Below are 20,729 nucleotides of genomic sequence, written 5' to 3' on the forward strand. Positions count from 1 at the left end.
TGAATGTACATAGTACGAGATTTAATATCGATGTTTCAGTTCGGTGTACATTGTAAGATTTGAACCAAGGACCATGCATACAGGTAATTATTTCAAATTCGTGCCGTACTAAGTTTCATAAAGTTGACATTGACTCAATTTTTTGTGCTTTTTTGTAGGTCATATGTTTGAATCCATCCAAAAGTTTTCTCACTACCATGGTGTTCATCATATACATATGAATTTGTATTAAAAAAGTAGCATGGATACAGTGAAATGCGAAATCCACGTTAGAATTGGAGATCGCTATGTGACACACACTCTAATTCAAATAACTAATTATGTGACACACACTCTAATCCACGTTAGCGTGGATACCGTTTCAATTTTTTTCAAATAACTCCTCATTAGTTAATTTATAGTACTCCCTCTGTTCACTTTTATAAGACCTTGAAGACATTTCAGACAATGTGCAAAACAGTTCATTTTAAGTTGTCTGAAACGACTTACAAAAGTGAATGGAGGGAGTATCTCGTTTCGAATGACTAATTATTGCAAGGAAAACATGGGCATGGTAATACATACAGATTCGTTTGCAAATGAAAGAAGATTCGTTTGCATTCTCAAATGTAGGCGCACCAGGAAGACCAGGGCCGTGTCGGGGTGGACGCTCTTTCGGTGCCTTAAAGGCATCTACCTTTGGGTCACTGACATGTGGGCCAACCACTTGTTGGGCCCACATGTCATGGACACAAAGGCAGGTGCCTTAAGGCACCGAAGCATAGTCCTGTCGGGGTGGTCGCGTGTGTCGGACGGACGCATAGCACCCAGCCACCCACCCCCCTCACTCCCTCCCCACCCCCACCCCCACCCCGCCCTCCCCCAAAAAAAGGACGACGAAAAAATAAGTTCGCGCTTCCACGTTTCGGATTGATATATCTGGCGGCCCCAATTCCAGCCCTGCAAAATCTCTCTTCTCAAGCGTCCCCTTACGCGCCCAGATTGCTCAAATCCTAATTTGCCACCAACCCAAGCAAAGTTCAAATCGCCCCTCGTCTCGTCTCTTTCCCCACCTCTGTGCCGGACGACAACGACGAAGACGACGGTCGCGCTTCACCACCGCACCGGAGCTGCCTCATCTACGCCCTCGCCCACCGCACCGGGTGGTCCACCGACAACGTCGGCCGCCGCAACCGACGTGCCTCACAGACACTGAGTTCCACCGCACCAAGTGCGCTTCACCGACGCCGTTTCCCAGCTCACCGGGGCTACTTCACCGAGCACATCGTCGCATCTCCGCCCCCCGAGGCTGTTGGGGCTTCACCAACGGTCTCGTCCACCGCATCGTAGAGCTCCATTGCCACTCAAGATCTGCATCCGTGCGCGGCCAGCCAACGCCAGCGCATCACCCTCAATGGCTCTGAAGTGACCCGCACTCTAGCTAGGCGAGCATTCCCAAACGCCGGCCCAAACTAGGTATCCACACATCACTCCCTTGTGCACTGTTTCGACGATGTTTGGATATCCTTTCACTGGTCTCTTAGCTTACACGCCTATGCAACACTGACTTCAACTCTTATTTCTTCTGGAGATATCATCTGAAACAAGCAAATCATTTTTTAGCGAAGCATGACGGCGCTAAGGCATCTGGTACACATCCTGCACACCCGTATAACCTTGTAAGTATCTGTCCTCTGGTACAACATCAAGGTTGATTCCTCTTATTTTATCAACCATTCGCCGTGTCAAAAATGCATAGGAGGATGCAAGGAGCACAAGGCCTGCACATCCAAGCAAGTGGTAACATGGACTTGTACATGGAACATCCCAAGCGCAAGCAGAGCTACAGTGAGCCTGTACAACGAGCTAGCGTAAGTCCCTGCATTTCATTTAATTCGTACTAGCATTCGTGTATGATTTGTGTGCAGTGGCGGATCCACGAATTCAAGTTACCAGGGGCGAACATTTAACTTAAAAAATATGAAGGCACTTGCACTCCGGAAATCAACATAACTTGAGAAATGTGAAGCTACATGCACTTTGAAAACAAGCTAATGATCCAAAGTAGTTCATATTATAAACACTAAATGATGCAAGCACTAAAAACACAAAATGAAACATGGTGTACAAGGTCTACAAACATGGTCTGTACCTACTTGAATTATTCGTTCTCTGGCTGAAAATATCGATGTGTAATTGCACCTATAACCAGTGCACAAACTACATATCAATATATCTATCCTGCACAAGTATGCCAATAGTTTCAAACAATAGATTAGAAAAGTATTTATGCTATGTTGTCATGATACGGGGACTTTCTGGTAGATGGCCTCGACGTTTCCTCAAGCTATGAAAATGCACTATAATTTGCTTGTCATTAATGCCTACAAATCTATGTCTCTCTCAACATAGCAGATCATCATTAGACACTAAATCCTTCAATGAGCTTGCAAAATGCTTGCATTAGATCTGTCATTAGACACTATATGTTCATCACCACGAGCATGTAAAATGTTTGCATCAAATCCTTCATTAGCATTCTGTTCCTTAGACACTTCAGGCTCAAGAACAACATGAGCTTGTATGTTTGCATTGGAAACTTGATTAGATACATCAGATTCAGTCAGTTCAGTATTGATTGGGGGAGTTATAAAATAAGTAAATATTGGTTTCATTTTCTCGTAGATTCCCTACATACAAGCAGTTTTACAACACCTTCAGATTTAACTATTGGCCAGAAATTGAAGAGTTGAATTAGATATAATTAGGGATGTGATGTACCTGCTCGTTGCGCATGCTACTCTTGTAAGCTGCGACTATCCGTTTGCACAAGCTCGATGCCATGCCCGTGTTGCCGCCGCTGCCTCCCATGAAGGCTACACCCAGGGTTGGATCTTCATCTTCTTGTCCTTCCATTCGCTTGAAGCCCAGCGACCGCCCTCCAACGAGGGCGCGAGGAAGTGCTGTGTCGGTCTGTCCAGCGGCGGCTAGGTTAGGAGCGAACCAGACTGGAGGATGGAGCGAATGAATTGGGATTTTTCCTGCTGTCGATCGATATGGGAGGCGCCCGTTGGGACCGCGAGCCTGCTATAGGGCCTGCCTTGCACTTATGTTATTGGCTCATCCAAATTGAAACATTTTTCTTCATTTTTTACATTGGCTGCTCGTGCGTTCGGATGAACAAAACTAGCCTGGGCCAACCTGGACGACTAAACTAGGTGCACACTTTCCAGCCACCTGAGGCGGCCACCCATACCAGCCCCTATGGTGGCATCGCCCCTTTTTGCGTGTATGATTGGGTAGTGAAAAATATTCCAGTGGCGCTTTTGATTTACCCACAGAATGGTTGAATTGCTTGTTTCTATGAATTGAGTTCGCCAATAATGTGAAGGATGCCAGTCTTTTCATCCTATTGTAGATTGCTTAGATCTCTATATGCCAAAAGTAATCGCATGAAATATACAGTAAAAGCCAGTGTGATGTGTGTGGCTACAACTAGTCTGACTACACATCCTCATATAACATATCAAGGACGCACCATCTTACCAGATTAACCATTCGACTTACCAATGCAGTGTGGGAAGAAAGAAGTACTGGGACTACGTATCCAAGCAATTGATGCCATGGACTCCTTTGTACAACGTTGTAAGCAAAAAATAAGTTGCAGTGTGCCTGTACAAAGAACTAGCGTAAGTTCAGTTACCTGCTTCTCGGAATTTTAGTTAGCCACTTATTGTATAATTCTTCAATTACATTGCTTGGCATAATTTAGTTTTCTACTGATTACATAATGCCACAACCTGTTAATCCTATTGTAGACTGCGCCTATCTATGTGTTTGATACTTACTGTTAAGAATTACCTGTTTGCCTTAACTTAAATATCTACTTGTTTGTTTAACTGCTTTGCTGCTGCAACAGCGGGTTACAATGATGTTAATAACTACTTTTCAGCATCCAATTGAAACTCTTTAATTCCTTGTTTGTTTAACTGGTTTGCTGCTATAACTCCCAGTTGAGATGTTTTGCTAACTTCAACTTTTCTGAATCCAATCGAAACTTTAATGGCAAAACAGGTTAGCCCAAAATCAAATAGCGAACTGGCACCGGCCCAATCGTGCATTATGAATTGCCAACTGCTGATGCTCTAGAGGCTAAACTAGTGGTAGAGAGAGATTCTGCTTCTACACTTAGAGATGAAGTTGACATGTTGAGGAAGCAAACAGCACAATCACAAGCAGTACTCAAGACAACAATTAAATATTTGGTGGATTTCAAAACGAAGAAAGCTGAGACTGACCACATTGTTAAGATCCTGAAGGAAAAATGGAAATTAAATTCCCACTTGGTAAATAATAGGTGAAATGTTCTTTCCATCGTTGAATAACCTTTGTGTTGTTTGTTCATGTAATCAATCAAACCATTTTTTTAGAGATCATGTAATAATTGTTTTTTGTTTTTTGTTTTTTGGTTTGTAATTTTATTTGAGCACAAGTTTGTATTAATTGATAAGACTCGAAGGCATTTCATTTGGATTGCTGTGGCAGACCTACAAATATGCCAATCGGGCTGAATGTGCATTCAACACTAATAGAAGTATAGATGGACCATAAGTGGCACGCATCAGAAAGTGCCAAGATGCTGGCTAAAAAAGGATGCTATTGTAGCAAAAAAAGTACAGCGGCCTGGCTTATGTATGTTAGTTGATATTATTGATCCATATACTCTATAAGTGTTTATATGTCTGTTAGTTCTGTACATTCTTGGTTGATTGACTGGGTATTTGAATCTTGATACATCGCTTGTGTACATATCTAAATGGGAGTACACATTATGCTGCGTGTGACATTTGAGTTGGACATGAAGTGTTCCAGATATTCGAATTCACCTTAAATTGGATTCTAGCTTCTGAATTTGAGTATCGGCATTTGTAAACCATATTCATATATGACAGTAGAATACATCTTTGTCCTCCTTTTGAAGATATATAAAAACACATAGAATGATTTATAAAGATTCATATAGGAATACAAAATGGATTTGAATTTAGTTGCCAGGGTAAACATGGATGCTTATTGTCCCAAAATTTGAAGGAAGCGGCAAAATATCCACTCCCACGTTGGCTGCCCAAAGCCAAGTGTTTGGGAGATGGAAATTACTGTCTACCCATTACACGGACAATCCATCGGCCCGATTTCCCCTGCTCTAAATAGGGGTAGGTTAGTAACTTCAATTATACGTGACACGACCGCCTCTGAGCCCATTCCGACATGGTGGGCGTCAAACATGGGCGGCAAAACACATTTGATTCAAGCTCGTCTGAAAGACCTCTGTTTCTCCCTCCATTCCCCATTCGTACATGGTGGGAGGCAAAACAAACTCGACTCGGCCGAAATCGATGTATGCAAATATTTTCAATAGGGGCAGGTTTGTAACTTCACTCAGACGTGTCACAACCGCCCTACCTATCAGCCCCGTTCATACACCCTGGGCGCCAACCATAGGCGCCAACCACCCTCTCCTCGCTCGAAATCGCTCTGGGTAAATATTGGCGAGATGCGAGATTACCGTCCTATCCCCAACCGACGAGACGTCCAAATTTTAAACGGGGGCTAAGTTCGTAACTTTCCCATATTTCAGACAGGCGCATCCCAAAAACATGGTTCCCCGTATCTCTCCTCCATTTTCCCATTCATACACCGTCCGCGCTAGAACACCCCATCCCCACACTAGCCTCCGTCCGCCACCCCATCCATCGCGCCATCCTCCACCACATCCATCACCACCGTCCTCCACCATGCCGGAGCGCCTACCAAGACCGCTTCGTCCACTGCTAGAGATGGATGTTTCTCATCCATGGCGACGGACCAATAGCCTTGCATCGCGTCCTCTTGCTTCATCGGCATCGTCGTCCTCTTTGCCGGGGCCGCTCACACGAACTTCTCTTCCACCGCAACGGGATTTATCCCCCAATGCACCCGTCTATCGTCATAGATCTGTTCAACGCCACCGACAGCCATTGCACCCTCGATGCCTACACGGCACCGCAAGAGAGGTGGTACTTCATATCTCCTCAACTTTTTAATCTCAACCAGAAAATAAATCTTAACTTGGTTACTCTACTTTATTTTCAGCTCTTAGAATTTAGTTCTTAGTTCGAAGCAAACAATGGATGCTAAATATCATTTCTTCAGTTTGCAGCTTCAAATCTGCCATGGCACAGCCATAATATGGTTTAATCGATCATGCTTAGGGTTTAATTGATCATGTTGGTTCCGTGGTGGTTTATTTAATAGAAATCGGAGGGGAAACCCTCTTTTGCTAAAAAATATATGCTTAGAGTTTCCCCCTTTTATGATCACTATACGATCAGAATATGTGCTTCGTGTCATAATAACACTGCTCCACCCATCAAGCTAAACAAGCTTAGTTGTTCAATTACGAATATGATATTATTAAAACAGAGTTGTTTAATTGATCAGCTAAATGTTCCTAATAGTTTTGAAAATGCATGTTCGCCGCTCAGGTGTGTATCTCTACAGGGTGCCCACGGTGGGCCGGCCCACCCTGGGATTTTGGGTCATCCCAGGCCCCGATTCCCCTCTGTTCTGCTGCGCGCTTCTGATCTCTACTCGCCCCCAGCCGCCTGCCTCGCCGGCGACTTGCCGTCCCCGGCCGGCATGACTCTAGGAGGAGACGCCGAACTAACAGGAGGCCAGGAGCCACTCGCCCAACAGCGTCACCGCTGCCCGGGCGCGCCGCCGTGCCTACCTTCCAAGTCCGTTCAGGGCTCAGGCATGCAGCACCCACCAAGCCAACCCGATTTATCCTGAGATACGTCCTCAACACTCAGCAGCCACTCCTCATCACCAATTTTCTAATTGATTCATTACTCATTAGGTAGGATTGTCATTAGGGTTTGTTGTGTGCTCACTGCTACCTACACTTAATGGTTCAGATGTATTTCGGTAATCTTTAGTACCTCTAAAGTTCACAGGGTTTTCAAAATTCCGGCCCTCAGAACAGACACTAGTCATTTTGGATTGTTGGCCGTAGTGACATTGACCCAGATTACTACTGCAAGCCAAGTTTGTTGACAATTTTACTTGTCTTTCTTACCCATTCTATATAATATCCAATTGTTCATGTCGATTAGTTGCAAACAATGAGTGCTAGACAAACTTCTTCATTGAGATTTTGGATGGTCTCTTACTGCAGTTACAATTCTGCATACTTGTCCTAGTAAGCTCACAAGTAATTGATTGATTCACTACATCTATGCTTGCCTTGTCATATTTGTTGTCAATATTCTTTTAGGGTAGACCACCCTGTTTCTAAATACTGGAACCGTAGACAAGAGTGAATAGTATTTCTCTAAGTGATCTCTTCCATCGTGTGTGGGCAACGAACACTGCATTGTATAGAAAGAAAGTGTCATTTCCATCTTTTACATAGGTTTCGATCTTTTACGTGGAATACAATCTGCCTACTGCTCTGTGTCGCACTACCAACACTCCACTCTTGAAGGTAAACATTATGCCACTCATAATTGCTTAGTTTATTTGTTCAAATACGAATTTCATATGATTCTAATGTTCCTACTTCAGTTTTGAAATGTGTGCCTGCCTGTTATAGAGACATAAGGGGTTTGTATTTCTGTGTGTGGTCTGGTCAGCACGGTTGGGGGGTGAACTTTGCATATGCAGGGGTTTATAGGGAGACACTCTTCGAGTTGAATCCGCAATGCATTACATAGATAATCTGACTACTTTTTATGTTTTCATGAATCTCAGATTCTGAACAACATCATAATGATTATGAGCGTGCGCGCACGAAAAGAATAAAGCAGAACAATGCCATGGCTGTCAAACTTGGCATTAAGGGACTGAAATCAAGTCTGGATGCAATGCAATGCAAACGCTCTCCACCTACAGATTCATGCTCAGAATATGATCCTAACAGTGATTCTGAGCTAGAGGGAGACCTAATTCAATGTAGCTCCCTAGTGGAGGAGTCAGAGGAAGATGCCCTATCTTATTCACCCATCAAGGTACTTGCTCTAACTTTCCAAGGTTACATTGCTCGCACATATCTTGCAACTGATGCTTTGCATTGTGTCGCAGGGAACGAGCACCTATGGGGCAGGGCCCCTTTTCGGTTCGGCAAGGGGGCGGAGGGCGCACGAAGAGCAGATCGAGGCGAAGCGCGCGAGGGATTTTACCCAGCTTCGGAGCTCTCCGGAGAGATAAAACTCCTACTGCTGCTTTGTGTTTCTATTTTGTTCTTGCTTGAGAGAGTGGGTGTCCTCTAGTTTCGAATGAGTCGAACCGAACCCCCTCAGTCGCTAACCCCCTCTACGTTGCACACGGGCCTCCTTTTATATGCTCAAGGGGTTACCCATAGGTGGCAACAGAGGTAAAGGGCAAAAATGGAAGAGTGGTGGTTGGTACAGCTACCTGTACAGTGTTATCATACCTAACCCTGGCAGCAGGGGACAAGGGCATTAATTGCCCGTCTATGTCGCCTAAACAGTACCGAAAGGGAACGCTAGGGACGCCACTGTTTTCCACGATGGTTATCTTGTCAGCGCCTGCTTGCCACCTCGCACCCCTAGCTGCACGGCCTCCTGCCACGTGTGCTTGGAAGGATCCCAGAGCGACATGTTGGCAGGTGTGCTGGAGCGCGGGCGTGAAGTGGGGGTTTCCCGCGGCAAGCTCCTTGCCGCGGTCGTCGTCTTGTCTTGTTCGGGAGCTTGTCGCTCACCGGGCCTTGCCGGGGCGCACGGTGCATCGCGGCAAGTTTTCTTGGAATGCCTTGAGTGGCCTTCCCGGCAAGCTCCTCTTGCCGGGGTCTTGTCTTCTTCCCGGCCATCTTCTCTTGCCGGGGCCTTGGTTGGCCTTCCCGGCAAGCTCCTCTTGCCGGGGCCTTGGTTTGAGTACTTTGTTCTTGAATGGTCTTCAAAGTAGCCGCGGAGGGTCTTGGTGGCCACTCGGCAAGCCTTGCCGCGGGATGCTGCGACTGCCCGTGCAAAAGTTCGGGGTACTAGGGTACCCCTACTCAAGTACACCGACAGGAGCCCCCGGGCCTGGGCCAGACATGGTGCCGAGCGCTGTTGGGCCAGGTCCAACACAGTGCACGGGCACGCGCGGCCTAGGTCACACCGCATATCTCTCCGCTTCCACCGCGCACGCCCAGAACGGCACGCGTCAAACGCGGCGTCGTGGGTGACGTGGGCGGCGTGCGCGGGGCTAAGCCCCGTGAGCATGCGTCAAGCCATGATGAAGGGGACGGTTCACGCCCTCCTACCTAAACGGAGGTAGGCGTGGGGGCGTGGTGCATTTACTGGACGAGGCCGGTGCGCGGTTTTTCGAGACGTCCACTCCCACGATCACGGGGTGGGGCGAGGCCGCCTCATCCGTCGCCTCGGCTCTGCATCCCCGCCACGCGGCTCCCATGCGCTTGGGGTCGCGGACGGTGGAAGTGGAAATCTGGGCCGTCGCGAGCAGAGGCAGCGGGTCGGCCCCGACTCCCTGCTCATCCCTTGCCTTGATTCGCTGAGCGGGGTGGCCGAGCCCCCATCTCGCTGCTTTATAAAGAGCAGGAGGGGAGCACAAAAGCCTGCACTCTCTCATCTCCTCCTTTCTTCAGCTTCTGCTCCCCTTTCTCCCATTCGCCATGGAGAAAGGGAACCCTGGCCCTTCATCGGTGGCAGCGAGGGTCGCCGCCAGACAGCGCACCTCTCCCTCTCTCGCGCCCGTGGTGGCAGAGCCGGCCATGAGGGGAAGAGGGAGGGGGCGAGGTCGTGGACGAGGTCGAGGACGAGGTCGAGGTGCACGGGGAAGAGGCGGACAGGGCAGCGCGCCAGCTTCGCCTCCGCCGGCGGTTCCTCCCCCCACGGCAGTCCACATAGGGGACGACCCTTGTGAGTTCTTCGTCAGGCTGCGCCGGGCGCCTCATCGTCGCGTCCGGCTTCCAGCTCCGTTCGCGAGCGCGATGGAGTCGGACCCGCCCGAGACACTGAGACTGTAGATGAGGGGCTGTGGGATCAGCGGCACGCGAGTCCGCATTGTATTCCCAGCCCCTAATGTGATGCATCTTGATCGAGGGTGGAAGACGTTCGCCCGTATCCATAGCCTGATGGAGGGGTTCACCCTCCATTTTAAGTTGATGGAGGGCGATCTCCTCTCCGTCAAGGTCTTCGGGTGCTTTGGCACTCGGGCGAAGTGCTGCATGGACAGCTCCTCCGATAGTGAAGGCTCCCCCTCGAGTGAGAGTGACGAGGAGGGGAGCGACAGCGACGATGAGGGTAGCGGGCGGCGGGATGGCGGGTCCGACTAGGTGTTGGGCGCCGCTTCGCGCGGCACCGGCGACCCCATCATCCGTGTCGCCGGCTCCTTGAACTCCCCGGGGTCGTCTCCTTGGGCGGCTGGCGTAGGGAGGCTGCGGAAGGGGAAGAGGGCTGGCGACAAGGCCGTCAGGTCGGAGTACGAGGGCGTGGTGCCCTCGACAGCATGCTGACGTCCTGCCGCCCCGTCTTCGAGCCCCGCTTCCGGCGCCGCCATCACCGTCCAGCGTTCGGACGGCCCCCGGGGTGTTCTCTTGGTGTCTTCTGGCACCCGTAGCTCGCCTAGGCGCTCCCTTTGCCCTTTTCGCCTCCTTGACCTACCTCCTGAAGAGAGGGACAGGAAAGGGATTACGAGCATCTTATCTTTTTAATTTGTAAGCCTTCAGGCCTTAGCTGCATCTAAAACTTGTAATCCTCTCTTTCATGTTTTTCATCCTCTATGGACTGTACCTGAGTGGGATGTTTTTTAATGAAAAGGGGATGCTTGCCGGGTTATTTGTCTCGCGGGTTGAACCCACGCCAAGGAGCAAATCCTTGGTATCCCTCGGACAGACAGTTCGCCTCCCGGCAACAGGCCCTGCCGCCTTCCCACGTCGCTCGACCTTTCTCACGCCTTTGACGGAGGCGGGAACGAGGTGGGTGCGGCCTCCTCATTTCATCCCTTCGCTGCCGCAACTACGACCAAACTTGGCCCCGGGAACGGGCCCCAGGGCCTAGAGTTGAGGGAGCACGGCAGTTTTCGGGAAGAAACGCGGTTTCACATTCCCCAGTCCATAAGAGGATGCATGAAGAGGGACGAAAGACTTATCTGATATTGCAGCCCCCGGCTACTCTGGCTTGCCGCGGACGAATCTTGGCACTCGCAGCCCCCAGCAATACTAGCTTGCCGGGGCCTAGGTGCCGGTGCGCCCTTCTTCTCCTTTTCGTCCTCAAGCGGTCTGGACAGGATATGCGAGCCCTGCGAACGAAGGAAAAGCAAAGGGACGGACTCTCGACCTCTAGGCTAGGGGTTAGCTGCTGTTAGGCACTATCAACCCTAACCAAGGACGAGACTCGACCTAGCATGCATGCTATAACCCCGGGGTGTCAGCGCTTCATTTACTTGTGCTCAGGGTCTGCGCCTGGCTCTGTACAAAGGATTACATGCAACAGCGGCAAGACTTGTACAGAAAGGTGGTTGCCGGACAGGGTCCGACAACCGCGCCTTACGGATAAAACTTACGAAGATGCTCGATGTTCCAGGAGTTGCTCACCGAAAAGCCATCTTCGGTCTCAAGGCGGACAGCGCCAGGCCTAGTGACTCGTTTCACCCGATAAGGGCCTTCCCACTTCGGCGTCAACTTGTTGGAATTCTTGGCGGAATGAACGCGCCGAAGAACAAGGTCGCCTTCCTTGAAGCTTCTGGCATTAACTTTGCGGCTGTGGTAGCGGCGCAAAGCTTGCTGGTATCGAGCAGCTCGTACCGCAGCATGAAGATGATCTTCCTCGAGGAGCAGCGCGTTGTCTTGCCGCAGCTGCTCTTGCTCAAGCTCATCATAAGCGAGCACTCGAGGCAATCCGTATACGAGTTCCATGGGGAGAACTGCTTCTGCTCCATATACTAGAGCAAAAGGTGTCTGGCTAGTGGCTCGATTTGGCGCCGTTCTGATTGACCAAAGAACCACCGGCAGCTCCTCGATCCAATTTCTTCCGCACTTGTGCAGCCTGTCGAAAGTTCTGGTCTTGAGCCCGCGCATCACTTCAGCGTTTGCCCTCTCCGCTTGATCGTTGCTTCTCAGGTGAGCAACAGAAGCGAAGCAGATCTTGGCGCCAAGATCTTGGACGTACTGCATGAAGGTGCGGCTCGTGAATTGTGTGCCATTGTCGGTGATGATCCTGTTAGGGACTCCGAAACGGCAAACGATTGACCTGAAGAACTTGACTGCTGACTGTGCTGTCACCTTCCTCACTGCTTCCACTTCAGGCCACTTTGTGAACTTGTCGATTGCAACGTACAAGTACTCAAAGCCCCCGACAGCTCGGGGAAAGGGGCCGAGGATGTCGAGCCCCCAGACCGAAAATGGCCAGGATAAAGGGATTGTTTGGAGAGCTTGAGCTGGTTGATGTATCCGTTTGGAGTGGAACTGGCACGCTTCGCACTTGGTTACTTGTGCAGTCGCATCCTGGAGTGCTGTCGGCCAAAAGAAACCTTGCCGGAAATCTTTGCCGGCAAGTGCTCTTGCGCCAATGTGGTGACCACATATGCCTCCATGTATCTCCGCCAACAGCTCCTGTCCATCTTCCCGGGAAATGCACTTCAATTTCACTCCGTTGAATCTTCTTCTGTACAGTATGTCGTCGACAAACTGGTACATACTTGATTGCCGGGCTACTCTCTCCGCTTCTTCTTGCTCCTCGGGAAGTTCTCCTGTTTGAAGGAAATGGACAATCTGCTGTGCCCATGCCGGAGCCTGTGGATCGACGACGAGGACTAAAGGCGCAAATGCTGCTGTGGGAACATCTGCTTCCACGGCCAGAATCTGTGATTCAGCCGGAGCATGATGCTCCCCGGCAAGCGTGTCGGGACACAGCTTGTCGGGAGCGTCTGCTTCAACGAAACAAACCCTGGGGCTTGTTGGAGCAGACTGCCCCTCAGCATTCTTTGTGTTGATCTTGGGGACCTTCTTGACGGCGGCTTCGGGGAGCTCTGCCGGAAGGTAGTCGCCAGTAGTCAACTTCCTCTTCTTGCTCTCTCCAGTTGATGGTGTTACAGATGGTTGAGTCAGCTTGAGCACAAAAATCCCTGGTTCCACAGGTAACTTGAGTGCGGCGCACTTTGACAGGCCGTCTGCAATGTCGTTTTGAGCTCTTGGAACATGTTCCATTTGCAGGCCGTCAAAATGCTCTTCCATCTTCCTCACTTCATCAATGTAGGCTTTCATCAACGGACTCTGATAATCTTTGTTTACTTGATGGACGACAAGCTGTGAGTCACCCCGGACAATAAGCTTCTTGATCCCAAGGTCTGCCGCAATCCTGAGTCCAGCAAGCAAGCCTTCATACTCCGCAGTATTGTTTGTTGCTTGCTTCTTGGGAAAGTGCATCTGGACCACGTACTTGAGGTGCTCTCCGGTGGGTGCGACAAGTAGCACGCCCGCACCGGCGCCTTGCAGCGAGAAGGCACCGTCAAAGTACATGATCCATTCTTTGCTTACTTCCTTGACGGGGATGCTCCTCTCCGGAGTTTCTTCATCAGGTGTTGGCGTCCATTCTGCTATGAATTCTGCCAATGCTCGGCTCTGGATAGTTGAAGTACTTCCAAACTTGAGGCCAAAGCTTGACAATTCCAGTGCCCACTCGACAATCCTACCTGTTGCTTCTGGATTCTGCAATATCCTCTTCAACGGAAAGCGAGTGACGACTGTGATTTCGTGTGCTTGAAAGTAATGGCGCAGCTTCCTCGAGGCCATGAGAAGGCCGAAAAGCAATTTCTTCACACCAGAGTACCTTGATCTGGCCCCCTGCAGAAGAGAACTGACAAAGTAAACTGGGCGCTGCACCATCTTCTTCTGTTTCTCTTCTTGTGGCTGCGCAGATCTATCCTTGTCGGAACCAGAACTTGTCGGGGAAGCCCCCTGCTTGTCGCTGGACTCGGTTGCCGCGGTCGCTGGCTCATCATCCGCCTCCCTCTCCGCTACTAACGCAGCACTAACCACTTGATTGGTTGCCACTAGATATAGCAGCAACTTCTCTTGTGGCTTAGGCGCGACAAGTATTGGAGTGGAGGATAGGTATCTCTTCAAGTCCTGCAGCGCGGCCTCCGCTTCCGGAGTCCATTTCATTGGACCTGCCTTCTTCAAAATTTTGAAGAATGGCAGGGCGCGCTCGGCAGACTTAGAGATGAACCTACTGAGAGCAGCAACGCAGCCGGCAAGCCTTCGCACATCCTTGACGCGCTTCGGTGCTTCGATCTGTTCAATGGCTTCGATCTTATCGGGATTGGCTTCGATCCCCCGCTGGGACACAAAGAATCCGAGGAGCTTGCTAGAAGGAACTCCAAACACGCACTTCTCGGGATTCAACTTAAGATTGATCTTGCGCAGATTTGCAAAAGTCTCATCCGGATCTTGGATCAAAGTTTCTTTGTCCTTGCTCTTGACCACTATGTCATCCATGTAAGCTTCTACATTTCTGCGCAGCTGTGGCTCAAAAGCATGACTGACTACTCTTGCAAATGTTGAACCAGCATTCTTTAGTCCGAAAGGCATCCGTACAAAGCAGTACGTGCCACATGGAGTAATGAATGCGATTTTCTCTTCATCCTTGTCGCGGCCGCGGGGAGGCCTGTCTCCTTGCCGCTGCTCGGCCTTGCCACGGCGCCCTCCCCGGGCGGGACGCTTCTTGCCGGATCCTCCGCCACCTTCCTGGGCCTTCTCCTTGTCGCGACGCTCGTATTCAGCTTTCTGCAGCTCTACGAGCTGCTCAACCTTCTTGCAGGCCTGGAGGTCATGGCCCATGGTGCGGTGGATCTTGCAGTACTGCTTGCCGGAGCCGTCCTGCTTGTCGGCGGCCACCACAGCCTCGTCGGGGTCACCAGCTTTGGCCTTCTCGGAGCCACCTCCATTGCCGGACTGCTCGACAACTAGCACATCCTTAGCTTTTCCCTTTCTGTTGTTGCGCCTCCGGTTCTTCTTCGCCGGGGCGGCATCCTCACTGTCAGATCCTTCTGCTCCTGCGTTCTCTCCGGGGAGTTTCCTCCCCTCCTCAGCACGTGCACACTTGTCGGCCAGAGCATATAGCTCGCTGACATCTCTGATTTTGCACATCGCCATCTCCTCCCTCATCCTGCGGTTACGCACGTTCTGATGGAACGCGCTGATAACCGTGGTAGGGTGGACCTCTGGGATGTTGCGCTGCACCTGGTTGAATCTCTGTATGTACTTGCGCAGGGGTTCTCCTTCCTTCTGGGCGAGCAGATGAAGATCGCTCTCCTGGCCATGGGGTTTGTGGCCTCCTGTGAAGGCGCCGACAAACTGATGACACAGGTCCGCCCACGAAGAGATGGAGTTGCCCGGCAAGTGCATTAGCCAAGATCTGACGTTGGGCTTGAGCACCAGCGGGAAGTAGTTGGCGAGGATCTTCTCGTCGCGCCCCCCGGCATCCTGCACCGCGATGGTGTAGACGCTGAGGAACTCCGATGGATGTATCCTGCCATTGTACTTCTCGGGTACATCTGGCTTGAAGTTTTTGGTACTGGGCCACTGGACCTGCCGCAGCTCACGGGTGAACGCAGGGCAACCTACCACGTACGGCAAGTCGCCTGGTTCCCCTGGCGCATGCACATCAACAGTGGGCCCAGCGCGCTGGTCCGACTGACGCCGCGCTTCTCTTCGGCGGTCGATGCGAGTACGAGCGTCTTCTTGTCGTCGTTCTTGGAGAACTTGGCGTTGATCGCGGCGAGCTCGCGGGTCTGACGACGCGGTGGAGTCGGTGTCTAGGTTGGCCCGGCGAGTCGGCGATCTTGGCCTTCGTGGTGGGGAGTGCACGGTGGCGGCACCTCCAGCGGTCTTATCAGCGTCGGCTTGCGCCTGGGCGTCTTTCCGGGGCTTCGATGTGCTCGGTTGCCGGGGCTTGTCGCCGTTGGCGAAGCCGATGAGGCTCTGAATGGTGGCCCTCCAGTCGTCGATCTTGTCTGGCGTTGGAGGGTAATCTAGAAGCAGCTGGGCTCGAGCCAGCGCTTCCTCTGGAGTCTTGGGTGGCGGTGGCGAGCGACGCGAGGTGCGGGATATGCTCAGGCTTCTAACATTGTTAGAAGGAGCAACATCTCATCCAGGCGACCGTCCCGCGCTCATGCCAGCATGTTGACGCGCATGTTGGCCTTGAGCATCCCGCGACCCACCAGCTTGGCCTTGTTCTAGCGCGAGTACGGTGCCAGGAGCACCGTGGCGTTGTCCATCCTGCACCTCCTGGGAGGGGTGCGGCGGATGTACAGACGCTGAAGCTTGCGGGGCCTTGTCCTTGGACCGAGTGACGATGTGAGTCCCTCCGCCGGCGCCCGCTCCTCTGTCGGCGTCCACCCCACCGCCCATTTGCTCCGGTGGCGGTAGGATAGACGTGGACGGAGCGGCCACCTCCGGAGCCTTCTTCTTCGGTGGCATGTCGATGAAGATGTTGATGTAGCGCGCGGAAACGCCGGATCAGGTTCGCACAACCTCGACGCACCCCCTACCTGGCGCGCCAAAGATGTCACGGGGAACGAGCACCTATGGGGCAGGGCCCCTTTTCGGTTCGGCAAGGGGGCGGAGGGCGCACGAAGAGCAGATCGAGGCGAAGCACGCGAGGGATTTTACCCAGCTTCGGAGCTCTCCGGAGAGATAAAACTGCTACTGCTGCTTTGTGTTTCTATTTTGTTCTTGCTTGAGAGAGTGGGTGTCCTCTAGTTTCGAATGAGTCGAACCGAACCCCCTCAGTCGCTAACCCCCTCTACGTTGCACACGGGCATCCTTTTATATGCTCAAGGGGTTACCCACAGGTGGCAACGGAGGTAAAGGGCAAAAATGGAAGAGTGGTGGTTGGTACAGCTACATGTACAGTGTTATCATACCTAACCCTGGCGGCAGGGGAAAAGGGCATTAATTGCCCGTCTGTGTCGCCTAAACAGTACCGAAAGGGACCGCTAGGGACGCCACTGTTTGCCACGATGGTTATCTTGTCAGCGCCTGCTTGCCACCTCGCACCCCTAGCTACACGGCCTCCTGCCACGTGTGCTTGGAAGGATCCCAGAGCGACACGTTGGCAGGTGTGCTGGAGCGCGGGCGCGAAGTCAGGGTTTCCCGCGGCAAGCTCCTTGCCGCGGTCGTCGTCTTGTCTTGTTCGGGAGCTTGTCGCTCACCGGGCCTTGCCGGGGCGCGCGGTGCATCGCGGCAAGTTTTCTTGGAATGCCTTGAGTGGCCTTCCCGGCAAGCTCCTCTTGCCGGGGTCTTGTCTTCTTCCCGGCCAGCTTCTCTTGCCGGGGCCTTGGTTGGCCTTCCTGGCAAGCTCCTCTTACCGGGGCCTTGGTTTGAGTACTTTGTTCTTGAATGGTCTTCAAAGTAGCCGCGGAGGGTCTTGGCGGCCACTCGGCAAGCCTTGCCGCGGGATGCTGCGACTGCCCGTGCACAAGTTCGGGGTACTAGGGTACCCCTACTCAAGTACACCGACACATTGCTTCTACTTGGTTGAACTGCCATTAGCTTATTTTACACATCATGTATGTGAATACGCCCTGCCTATCCATTTTCAGTACATATTCCATCAGTCATCATACCATATTTATCCATTCAAATGTTGTTCTTGTGTATCAGACGTTCAAAAGGAAGAGGGCGATTGCTGATCGTGGAGTAGCTCAAGTAAAGTATTTGGAAAATGTAGCGGCACATAAATCAAATAGCCCATTAGGTGTAGTTGCAATACCACCTGACTCACAAAACACCCCAACTCTAGCAGACTCTATCCCTACTACACTGGTCATTTCTGATGCCCCAACTCAGCAGACCCCAACTGTAGAAAACAGTATGATTATGCCAGTTGACATAGCACCAGCTGTACAACGCAAAACCCCCATTCCAGCAAAGAGTACACCAAATCCAGTTGCCAAATCCCTTTTCGAACCAGAGAGAGCCCCAATTGTAGCAAATAGGACCCCTGTTCCATTTCTTCCCAGTTTAGAAGACGAAGCTTATGTTGTCGTCAGGAACTTTGTGCGCATCTTTCCTTCATGGAAAGATTATACCACCGACACAGAACAATTTCCAGTTTTCCTCCGCAACTTACGCGTAAGTAATGTACTAATGTTATTCATGGTCATTACTGCATATGTTTCTGCTGACAGAAGACACAAGATTTCATTCTTTTAAATAGGAGAGGAGCAAAATGGATTGTGATGACGAGCAAGGGTTGGTTGCACTTTTCAAGCACTCGTTGATGAAGTATCATTCCTACCTGAGGCAAGCGCACTTCGATGGCAAGCCTCTGAATGAAATTTCTGTGAGTCTTCGGTGCTACATTTATCCGACGGTGACTGGAATAATCTTGTTACACATTGGTCTCGACTGGAGCGTAAGGTACTGTCTATGATATCACATCACAATTTGAACTACATTTCTGCATTTGCCTTAATGTCTCACTTGTATGAAAACTGTTAGCAGAAGAACATTCATTCTCAAGGGAGCACAGAATCTCGCAACTATACTGCACATTGCATTGCTCTTGTGAGTACCTCTTGCCCAGTATGACTGAGGGAGTCTCGGATTAGGGGGTGTCCGGATAGCCGAACTATCACCTTTGGCCGGACTCCTGGACTATGAAGATACAAGATTGAAGACTTCGTCCCGTGTCCGGATAGAACTTTCCTTGGCATGGAAGGCAAGCTTGGCGATACAGATATGAAGATCTCCTACCATTGTAACCTTCTCTGTGTAACCCTAACCCTCTTCGGTGCCTATATAAATCGGAGGGTTTTAGTCCGTAGGACGAACAACAATCATACGATAGGCTAGCTTCTAGGGTTTAGCCTATCTGATCTCGTGGTAGATATACTCTTGTACTACCCATATCATCAATATTAATCAAGCAGGAGTAGGGTTTTACCTCCATCGAGAGGGCCCGAACCTGGGTAAAAACATCGTGTCCCTTGTCTCCTATTACCATCTGCCTAGACGCATAGTTCGGGACCCCCTACCCGAGATCCGCCGGTTTTGACACCGACATTGGTGCTTTCATTGAGAGTTCCTCTGTGCCGTCGCCATCAGGAAGGATGCCCTGTCCCGTCTTTAAAGACGGCACTGTGGCTAAAGGAGCTTTGGTCATCGGCCAAACTCTCCGGATAGGCGGTTTCCTTATGACCGCCTGTTCGGCCGCCGCGCCGACGATGACTTCTCGGTTCATCGAAAGCAATCTTCACGTTAACTCGGAACTCACCGAGCAGTTAGATCCGATGGAGCTCTCTTCCTTAAACGAGCTCTTGGATCGCATCGCCGCCCTGGGAGTCGCTACAGACTACGATCAGATTGGGCTTAAACCCGATCTGAGAGAGATTAACTCTCCCCAGGTTACCCACCACATTGCTGTGGTAGAGAAACAATGCAGCGACCCTTCTTCTATCTTAAGGACTAGCTATGTCCGGATTCCCGATCCCTCCATGCCGGATTCCCGTGGAGGGGAGGATGTCACTCAAGCCCTGAACCTAAATTCAGGCAGCGGGCTAGATTCATTGGACAACATCCAAGAACCCAAGCTTCCAAGTTCGGAAACTTCTTGGCCCCTGAGTTTTAGATTGGACGGGTTTCCGAATTTAATTCCACCCACCCACCCAAACACAAGCAATCTATCCCAAATCCGGCAAGAGCCCGCAGAAACAGTACACCATTACTGGGCCAGATTCCTCCTGGTCATAAACAGGATAAAGGATTGCCATGAGGAGGACGCAATTTCATTCTTCTACAATAATTGCACGGACAAGGGAATCCTCAACGCCGTAAGTCGTCGTGAAATCACACGCTTCGCTGACTTGGTGTCCATAGTACGAAAGTACTGTGCGATGGAAAGCGCCTGGAAAATAGAAATCAATTTGTGGGACAATCTGGCCCTGAATACAATCCCAATCCAAAATAAAAGGGTGCATCATCGCCAGGCACCTGGGTTAAATACCAAAAAGCAAAAAACCCTCTATAGGGCATGGAACCGTATTGGAAGGATGGCTCAATGGACCCTGCAAAATTCATAGTACAGAGGGCGCCACTCCAACTCATAGCCTTAGAGCATGTTGGATACTACGGCAGGTGGCCAAAAGTGGCGAAGAGCTTCTAACTCCAGAGCACCAGCCCAAGGATACCAGTACGGTATTAACAGTCTTCGAGACTTTTGCATCAAATAATATGCGGAAACGAACACTCTACAGCCTTGCCAAAGTCTACCAAGTAGCAACAATAAACCCATGGAGTGACATGGCAATTACCTTTAATGCCAGTGACGAACCTAAATTCCGAACAGCCCGAGCACCAGCCGCATTGGTCCTCAGTCCAATAGTGGACGGCTTTCTCCTTACCAAGGTACTCATGGATGGTGGCAGCGGATTGAACCTCATTTATGAGGAAACCCTCAGAAAAATGGAAATAGACTGGAGCCGCATTGAGCGAAGCAGCACAACCTTTAGAGGAATAGTCCCCAGTCGGGAAGCATGCTGTACAGGAAAAATCACACTGGATGTGGTGTTCGGCACGCCGGATAATTACAGGTCCGAGGAGGTCATGTTCCAAGTGGCCCCGTTCAGCAGCGGATATCACGCTCTATTAGGGCGAGAAGCATTCACAATTTTTCAAGCTATACCCCATTACGGGTACATGAAGCTCAAAATGCCCGGGCCCAACGGAATCATCACTCTTGCTAGTG

This window comes from Triticum dicoccoides, chromosome 3B, assembly GCF_002162155.2.
Source record: "Triticum dicoccoides isolate Atlit2015 ecotype Zavitan chromosome 3B, WEW_v2.0, whole genome shotgun sequence".
NCBI lineage: Eukaryota > Viridiplantae > Streptophyta > Magnoliopsida > Poales > Poaceae > Triticum > Triticum dicoccoides.